The sequence below is a fragment of the Camellia sinensis genome, chromosome 12 (assembly GCF_055761805.1).
Source record: "Camellia sinensis isolate YWXY chromosome 12, ASM5576180v1, whole genome shotgun sequence".
In the NCBI taxonomy this organism is placed as follows: Eukaryota; Viridiplantae; Streptophyta; class Magnoliopsida; order Ericales; family Theaceae; genus Camellia; species Camellia sinensis.
Window position 1 is genome coordinate 81395333 of NC_138972.1, and position 10384 is coordinate 81405716.

Here is a 10384-nt window from a genome sequence, read left to right on the forward strand (position 1 = left end):
TCCTCGATTTGGAGTCAGACAATCAAGTCTTCAACTGACATCTCTTTGCGCTTGTGCTTCAAATAGTTCTTGAAGTCTTTCCAACCATTGGGAAGTTTCTCAATGATCACAGCAACTTGGAATGGCTCGTTCAACAGCATTCCATCAGCATGAATTTCATGCAAGATCACTTGGAAAACCTGGACTTGGCTTATCACAGTTTTTTAATCTACCATTTTAAAGTCCAAGAACCGGCCAACGACAAATTTCTTTGCCCCGACATCTTTAGTCCTGTATTTCTTGTTCAGAGATTCTCATAACTCCTTTGCTGAGCTCTTGGCACAAAACACACTGTAGAGTGAGTCTACCAAGTTGTTGAACACATGGTTTCGGTAAAGATAGTCTGTCTACTTCCATGTGTTAAGTGCCATGACTTTCTATCTATCTAGCTCATTCTCTGCCACGGCTGGAGGATCCTCGCTCAAAACCTTTGCAAGGTTCAGCGTGGTCAAGTATAACAGTATCTTTTGCTGCCATCTCTTGAAGTTCACCTCAGCAAATTTCTCTAGGCGCTCATGCTGACTAAGCTGTCCTCCTGGAACAGCCGGAGTAACACCAGGGTTGACCATAGAGGTCACAATTAGGGTTGGCAAGTCAGTTGCCTGATCCTCAAAAACATTAGCAATAGCAGCATCATTAATGACAGTTGTCATTTCTGAAAAATACAACAGAATTTCATTTTCTGTGTTTTCAGAAATTAAACTTAACCGTTAGAAAATCTCACAGTTGGAAATTTAATTCAAAACTAGTCTCACCATTTTACCTAGAATCGAACATGGCCAAGAATGTTCCCAGGAAGACTCGAGGGGTCACATCTGTCCCACTTAAAACCCAGTTAACCTTTTGACAAAACTTTCAAGAGTATGTTGACTCCTAGTCCGTGATAAACAATTTTAATACTTAAATTTTCCAAGGAATAAACTAGGTTAAAACAAATCAGTTCCAAACTTACAAGCAAAAATAAAATTGCTAACAATTACAAGCAATATAAAAATTGCTACAACAATACAAGCATATAAAATGCTTTAATATGCCAAGCAAACAACCTTGCTTTAAAAATTTGGCAAGTAATCACTACTAAACCTCAAGCAAAAAATGCTTAAATTATATAGTCCATAAATTTCGTTTGTGCAACCCAAATCTATTCATTTGGTTTTTTTTTATTTTTTTTTCCCCATTCCCTTTCACATAGGTATTTCTGGAAAAAAAAATAAGCAGAAAATCACAACAAAATACAAACAAATAATCTAAATATATATATATATATATATATATAATAAAGTAATTGAAACCATCTAGCCAACTATTGAATAATAAAATTAACCAAAGAATTAAAATGCTAGGTAAGTTACCAAAACAAAATACAATTTGTAACTTCGTAATTAAATTAAAATTTTAAAATAATATTTGTAACTCCAAAATTAAATTACGACTTTAAAATAAAATTTGTGACTCCAAAAGCTACATTTTCCGATGCCGGGGTTATTCCGTTGCACTCTCTCCAAGTCTTTGTTGTGAAGCGTTGTTCGTTTGTTGTGATTCGGTCAATTTTTATTCATGTGGGGGATTGTTGAAAGAATAATGGTTTTTTGGTGACTTTAATGCAATATTAAAGTGGATGTCAAACCTCAATTGATGTGGATTAAAGTGGGTTTATATTCTTTGTAATGTAATCTTTACACTACAAAAAAAATGAAACCATTAAGGTTTGAATGAGAAATTGACTCATTAAGTTGGCCTCATGAAAGAAGTTTTGGGAAAGGTGTAAAACCTTGTATCCCATATTGATTGTAGAGGAGAACATTGATGGGTATTTAAAACCCATTTTTTGCATAAGGGTGTAAGCCCTTTGGGGCATCCAAAATTTTCAAAGGAAATGAGTTATAGATGCTTCAAGGATGGAATTGAGCCAAGACTATGGTCCAAGTTAGTTATGCAAAAATTGCCACACGTGCACACGCGCCGCCCTCCTGCTTGGACTGAGTCGAGTCGTAGATTGTGGATCTTGGATTTTGGGCTTGGGCTTGGGCTTGGGCTTGGGCTTAGATTGAGTGTGGGGGTTGGGCTTGGCCCACCCATCTTAATCTTTTTGGGCCAAGTTAGATACGTGGGCTGCAGTAATATGTACACAAAACCTAGTCTCCTCTATTGAGGATGGAATTAAACCCATCAGTTTTGCAAAATTAATTCCTGCATTTGTTGCAATGGAGCCTCTTCCTCTATCCCTCTATGTGTATAAAATAACGCCCTCTCCTTCAGCATTCTATACCAGAAATTGATATTATTCTTGTCTTCCTAAGTTTTTCAGTTTATTTTATTCTTCCTATGAGAGAGTACTGCAAAGTTCTGTTTGTTGAAGCTATTTAGTCGGTGCATTGTATAACTGGTCCAATCGTCGTATCCTGGGAGACAGACATCGAACAACCTCCAGCACCCAACTAGTGAGGCGGCGAATCTGTTTTAAGGACACTATTTAGTGCAGGCTTCGGTTTGCTTTCCTTTGCTATTTTATCTTATGATGTATTGTAATTTTCAGCATGTTTATTATTCTGCAAATTGTTTATGAATCTATTTGTATTTAATCACACAATTTGTACAACATCTACTTCCAATTAAATGGAAGATACCACTATTTAAATCATCATGTTTAAATTTCTTCGGTGTTAAAGATTGTTTTGATGTTGCACGAGTACAATTACCACAATCAAATGAAAAATTATTTACACATAAAATATACTTTTCCATATAATACTCTAAAAGAAATCCATTAGTATATCATCATCACAATCAAAACTTAATTAAAAATTTCATAAATAAAACTCTATTTAATTTCCAGACATAGCACTTGAATTAAATCAATAAAAAAAAAAACACATATCACAAAATTTTTTATAAAAATTTCATGACAATATGATATCATAAAAGCTCATTCCAAATTAATCAGAAATATTAAAATTAATACATACATGTAAATGACATCTATAGATTTATATAATGCATCAGGCCTCATACCAGACATTTGGTTTTAAATTTAAAAAAGCAGAAGAAAAAAAAACAAAACATGTCTTATTTTAATCAAATCAATATAAATTAATTAGTCTGACTTAAAACAATTAAAGATCTCACATTCAAAAAATAACAGAAGGCAAATCCATCCTGGTTGATTAAAGTCTGAAAATAGAGACCAAATATCCGTTAACAGACAGATCGAAAATCAGAAGATTTTGTGTTTCTCCCTAAATCATAATTAAAAAGTTATAATTATTCATCCTAGTCATGTCTGCATATAAAGACAAAATATTGTTTATGCATAAGCAAACCAACTCTAATACAATGATCATAAAAATGATAATGCGCACTTTGTATACACAAAGTTAGAGACATCCACGAAAGTTAGACAAATTATCATGGCTGAGGAAATTAACATATGAAAAAAGATTGAGAACTCTAAATTAAGAGTCTCAATAGTTTTAATTGGTGTGTGAGTTTTATGTGATGTGATATTTTAGTCTTGATTTTTTTTTTTTTTTTTTTGATTTTTCAAATCATTTGTGCTCTTTTAAAGTTCCCAAATTAGAGAGATGTATCATTTCTGTTAACATATAAAAATATAGTTTCTATAAATGCAAACAAGTGCTGTAGAAAATTTTAAACAGTAAATGATGTTTTCGAAAACACAACGAAAACTTGATGAACTATAAAAAAATGATTATAACACAAAAATAAAGAATTTTATATGAATTGAAAAGGATTGAATCCCTTTCTCATACAAAAATATAATACAAAACACATTAAAATATATAACAGATAATTTCAAATTTTGCTTCCAAAATCCAAAAGCAAGCACGGTACACTAACAATATGTATGCATTCACAAAACTAAATTGACGAATCATGTACATTTATGCTGTGTTTGGTTAAGAGATTTGCGAAGAAATTTAGAAGTGAAAAGAAAAAAGTGTGTGAAATTAGGTAAAATGTAAGTACGTTTTATTTATATTTCACCTACCTTTTCATTTTCTCTTTTCAAATTCCTTCTCAAATCTTCTAATCAAACACAACGTAATGGTACAAAAAGATCCAAGAGACAAATTGTGCAAAAGAAATTATTTATCAATTCATTATTTTGCGCATATTTGATGCAACAATGGTGAACCGTTGCAAAGGAAAACAACAAAAAAAAATAAAAATAAAATTTGTTTGACAACAAATTTAATATAGAACTGTTATCTAGAACAATGCATTACTATATTGGAAAAGATAGATATGCAATAAATTTTACTTATACACAATTCCGAATAAAAAATTACCAATCATATTTATTAATTCTGATAAAATAGATGTATTATTGATTGATGTATTACAAGATTGATTGTTTATATTGATATTTTGTTATGTTTACAATGATCAAATATATAGAAGAGAAGAAGGTAGTAGGTGAAGTGGTAGGGGATGAAGTGGAGGTGGTAGTGGTAGGTTAGGTGAGGAGGTGAGTGTGTGTGGTAGGTAGTAGTGGGTTAGGTTTAGTAGGTGAAGTGGTAGGGGATGAAGTGGAGGTGGTAGTGGTAGGTTAGGTGAGGAGGTGAGTGTGTGTGGTAGGTAGTAGTGGGTTAGGTTTAGTGGGTTTAACAGGGCGCCTTGGCTTGCGCGCCCGTGTTGTCGGCTGGTGGTAAGAGGCGCGCGATGCGCGTGGCTGCCTCGGCTATAAGACGGAGGCTGAGGCTGAGGCAAAAAAAAAAAAAACTGCGAGAGATATTATGAGAGAGATTTCTGAGAGAGATTCTGTAACACTCTGTTTTCTGAGAGAGATTTCTGAGAGAGATACTGTGTAACACTCTGTTGCCCAGAAAATGGCTTCGTCTTCCCGCGGGCTGCTTACCCTCTTTCCCGACCTCAACGAGTCCACAGGAGAGAGAACTGGTGCGGTGGCCAGTGAACCTCAACCAAACACCGCTGGGTTTGCTCCGTTGAACTTTCCGATGCAGTCGGTGGAGCAAAAAATGGCAGTGCAAACGGATGTGGAGGCTAATCAGTATACGTTGAAGGCATGTGTGGAGTCCATGACGGCGGTCACAAATCTGTCGCACCGGCTGCAGAGTAGGACAAATGAGGTGCAGCAGTTAAACTCCCAGCTGGCTCTGCTCCAACGCATGTATAAGGATGCGCGAGCAGAGATAAGCGTGCTAAGGGCAGAAAACAAGGAGCTGAAGCGGAAGGCCACCGTGATGTTCCGATTTGGAGGTCCGCCATATGCTGCAGTAGAGGAGTATGGTGGAGTGACCGTGCCCAGTGGAGTGGGAAACACGGAGGCAACACCGTCAAGGGCCGCCCAGGACGGAGGCAAGAAGAAGAGACCGGCGGCAGAGTAGAGAAGGGATGTCGGTGTGTGGCCGTCTGCAGAAAAGAAAACAAAGCCGTTGTTGTGGGTGTTGGATTTGCGTTTTTGTTTTTGTTTGTTTGTTTGTTTGTTTGTTTTTTGTTTTTTTTTTTTTTTTGCTGTAAAATTCTGATTTTTTTTTTTTTTTTGCTGTAAAATTCTGATCGGGATTGATCCCCTGGCATGAAGAAATGACAAGTTTGTGGAATGAAAAACGAGTTGGTTGTGAAAGTTTTTTTTTTTTTTTTTTTTTTTTTTTTTTTTGGTGTTAAGAATAAGAAGAATAATAAAAATAAAAATAATAAAAAAATGTAGTAATGGGGAAAGCAGGTGCGCTGGTGGGGGGAATAAAGGAAGGCAAAAGAAGAATATGATTAAAGGGAATATGGGGGAGAGAAAAAAAAAGGGACCAGAGAGAGAGGGAATGTGGGTGACCAGTCTGTGGCTCGCATGCCGTGTGTAATGTGTGGGTGTAGTGAGTGGTGTCGGCCATGTGCAGGCGTGTTTGAGTATTTTTTTTTTTTTTTTTTTTTTTTTTTTTATGAACATTTGTATGGCTGTCCACCTCTCTCCTTGAAACATCTGTGTGTGTCACCCAAAATAAAGAGAGCTCTCCTCTTTTTCTTTCAATTGTTGTTATAAACAAAGAGGATGATGCAAACATCTGTGTGGTTCCGGCGCCTCGTGGTGCGGGGAAAATGCAAGAATTGGCTAGAATGAAGAGAGAGCAAGAGATGATAGCAGAAGAAAGAGCCATTGCAGCAGCTAAAGATGCAGCCTTGATTTCATTCTTGCAAAAGATTTCCGAGCAAGCAAGTCCGGTGCAATTGCCACAAAACCCAACTCCAACTCCAATTCCTGTTTTAATTCCAAACCTACCCGAGAAAGTTAATGAGAAACAAGGGAATGATATTATTACTGAGAATTCTACTCAGGTTATTAGCTCTTCGCGGTCGAGATCGCCGGTGGCGATGTGAGGGACGGCGAGGAGGGAAGAGAGGCGGCTAGCGGAAAGTACCCGGCGATGCCGCCGTGGTTGAGATCGATGCCAGCGACGGTCAAGATCGAGGAGTTGTCTTGGTGGCGAGCTGCTTCCTCGGAGCCTTGCCTCCGGCGGAGTGAAGAAGCCCCACCGTTTCCGTCCCGGCACAGTGGCGCTGCGCGAGAGGCGAAAGGACCAGAAGAGCACAGAGCTCTTGATCCGGAAGCAAGGCTGCGTTGCAGAGCTCAAGATCATGGGTAAGTTGCCTGCGTTGCCGAGGGCGTTGATCATGGAATGAAGATGGGTGGTGGGTTGAGAGGAGAGGGTGCAGGATTGGGAGGTGCTTTGGTGTCACCAGAATGGTTATGGTGATGCCACGGAGGGCTTGTTGGTGGGTTAGGACCAGCATGGGTAACATGTGGCCTTGAGCTGGGTATGGAATATCAGGATATGAACACCGTTGATGTAAAAAAAAAAAAAATTCCAGCGGGCAGCGAAGGCAAGATTGCCGGCCGGCTGCCCGCCGGTGAGAAAAAATACAAACTTAAATCTTATAGCTCTGATACCATGATAAAATAGATGTCTTATTGATTGATGTATTACAAGATTGATTGTTTATATTGATATTTTGTTATGTTTACAATGATCAAATATATAGAAGAGAAGAAGGTAGTAGGTGAAGTGGTAGGGGATGAAGTGGAGGTGGTAGTGGTAGGTTAGGTGAGGAGGTGAGTGTGTGTGGTAGGTAGTAGTGGGTTAGGTTTAGTAGGTGAAGTGGTAGGGGATGAAGTGGAGGTGGTAGTGGTAGGTTAGGTGAGGAGGTGAGTGTGTGTGGTAGGTAGTAGTGGGTTAGGTTTAGTGGGTTTAACAAATTCTATTACCAAAGAAAAGATGAATTAACAATACTGGAGTTTTACCAAAAGTAGAAAACAACATTTGCAAAAAATTAATTTAACCAAAAAGAATTAATCTATATCACTACAGATAAAAGAATTCTGTCTTAAAATTGTAGAAAAATATTTTCGAAAAATGAATTTAATGCAAATAAATAATAAAATAAAACACAAGAAATTTCTGACAAAAATTCTGTAAATTTAATACAGATTGTGACCGAGGCCAGTGTTTGAACATTGTGCCTTTAAGGCATTGGCCTGTCTCTAGTGCTTGCAATTAATAGACGTCTTGCCTCCATGATATAACAATCACCCCACATAAAAATTGCACAACTTTATGTATGTACAACAAATCAATTTGTGCCATGCACTCTCATATACTCAATTAGACATAATGTATGAATCCTAAAACAAACCTTAACTTATTCATGAATGCCATGGGATGTGTTGACATTTATAGAAGTATTTGTGACCTTTAGAATGGTCATGTCTCTTGAGTTCACATCCTTACATATGAATAGCCACCATGAAGGGTTACACAATTTAATTCAAATGGAGTTATTCACTTTTAAAATTTTCAACAATATATTTGTGGCAATAATGCCTCTTTATATAAAGGTTCCTTAATAGGTTTTTTACTCATTGCGTGGAGATTTGTTTTTCTCCTTATATGATGACTCGTATATTCTTTGCATGGAGATCTTCTTTATCTTTTTTAGGATCTATCTTGTACTCCGATATATTTTAATGGATGACTTAGCATTGAAAGTACTAAGTCTCATACTTTTTCATTAAAAACATTTATAATCAACTAATATTACCATATTAGTGCATAAGTAAACATAGTTTATGTGACATCTTCAACATGATTCCATTATATTAATAATTACTAGTGGTTGATACACACGATACACGAGTAATTTAAATAAGTAAAAATAAAAACCAATGATGAAAAAATTAATATTACAATACGTATCTTACTCAAGTGATAAGATCCTTAACTTTTAAATCCAGAATCTTGATTTCAAGTCCAGTGTACTTTGTTATATATATATATATATATATTAGGAGAATTCTAATATGCACATCCCCATACTATATGCATCTTTAATTATGCTATTTTCTTCATGTTATGATCAATTTTCTTCTTTAGTTATGACATTATTTTGATATTTTTGTTAGGATTTTTTTGTATTTAGTTATGACTTTTTTTTTATTTTAATTTTTTTTTCTTTATGACTCTGAAAATATAAAATTATATCATTTTTTTCTGTAGTTATAAAGTGCATATAATACACACCCTTTTGAGAGGTCTGTACCATAATCTTTCCCTATATATATATATATATATATTTATTTAATTAGAGAAATTCACATGATATAAAAAGATATAAAGATTTCAAGACACCAAATCTGACTTTATATAATAGTATAGATAGTATATATATTATTAATAATCATATTACTTAAAATCTCCTCCTATTCTTTATTATACTCAACCTAATTGGAGAATCAAACATAATACATGTGAGATGAAAAGTCTAATTGGTATTAAAATAATTGTTAACATAAATTTTAACATGTATAGTTGGGGAAAAAAATTGGTGGGTTCTATTAGCTATATAAGATTGTGATTCTTTCTATTACATATTTATAGTAAAGATGCTCTATTACATTATTTAATAGTGAGTGTAACGATTTTATTTTTTACTCTGTTTGAATTGAGAGATGGAAAAATAAAAGAAATAATAAGAGTTTCTTAACTAGGTGAAAAAAAATAAAATGAATAATTGTGATTTCTCACCTTTTTATTTGGATGAACTATGCTTAAAAGAGTAATTTTGGGTTCTCACCATATTTTTATCACTTTCTGTGACAAAACAAAACTGAAGTTTAGTGTGATTTGGCATTCTCACCATTTTCTATTTAGGGTTCGTTTGGGAATGGCTTTTCCGGGCTTTTTTGGCTATTTTAGTCACAAAAGACAAAATAGGCTATTTTAGCCATAAAAAACAAAACATCACATCCAACCCATAATCATTACACTCTTCTCTCACAAAAAAAGTCAAAAAAGCCAAAAAGCTAAAAAGTCCTTCCCAAACCAAACTTTTTAGCCCAGGTTAAAATAGTCAAAAAAGCCAAAAAGTCAACCCACTTCCCAAACGGAGGCTTATTTCTCACCATTACTTACGTCATTAATCATCCAAACAAGTAATAAGAAATCTCATTCTCTCTATTTATTTTCTTTTTTCATCAAACTCCTCAATCCAAATAGACTGTTAATTTAAAATTTGCATTCCTATTTCAAAATCCAATAATACTTTTTAAAATTAGATAGCATATTTTTTTATGTTAAAATTAGCACCATGTACCACTATATAACTATTAGGCCTAGGAAAGCATTCATTGACCCGCAAAAACTAAATGATCCGAACAAATCTATCATAAAATGGACATTTCAATGTTCTGAGTGGACGAATGCGAATGTATTTTTTTACCTAAGTTTGGACGGATGGTAGATGGGATGATATCCGATCTAATTTGATTCGTCAGCACATCTAAGAAAATGATATTTTGCTTTTATGCTGCATATGTTAGAAAAAGATATTTTATTTAATAATTATATTTATTATTTATGAAATATGAAAGTTGGACCCTTATTTAGGCCTCGTTTGGGAAGTGGCTATTTTAGTAGGCTATTTGACTTTTTGGCTATTTTAGTTTTGTGTTTGGGAAGATGGGATGAATTTTTAGTTGAGTTGTTGTATTGGAAAGTGTGTTGAAATGATGTTTAAATTTAAAATGATAAATTTATCTCTAAAAATATATTTTTTTAAATTGATATCAAGGGGTAAAATGGTAATTTATTTATTGATGGAACAAGTGTTGTAGCTGACAGTGTATGCTGTGCCTACACTGCCGGCTGTGCAGAATAATATATATATATTTTTTTTGAAAAAGGTTCCAACAGTGTTGCTTTTGGACTAATTTCTCAAAATAGGCTATAATAGACTTATTTTGGGCTTCCCAAACAGCGCCTTGTTATTATAAAAAATGGAAAACAAAAAATTAGAGTAAAAAATTATTGAAAAA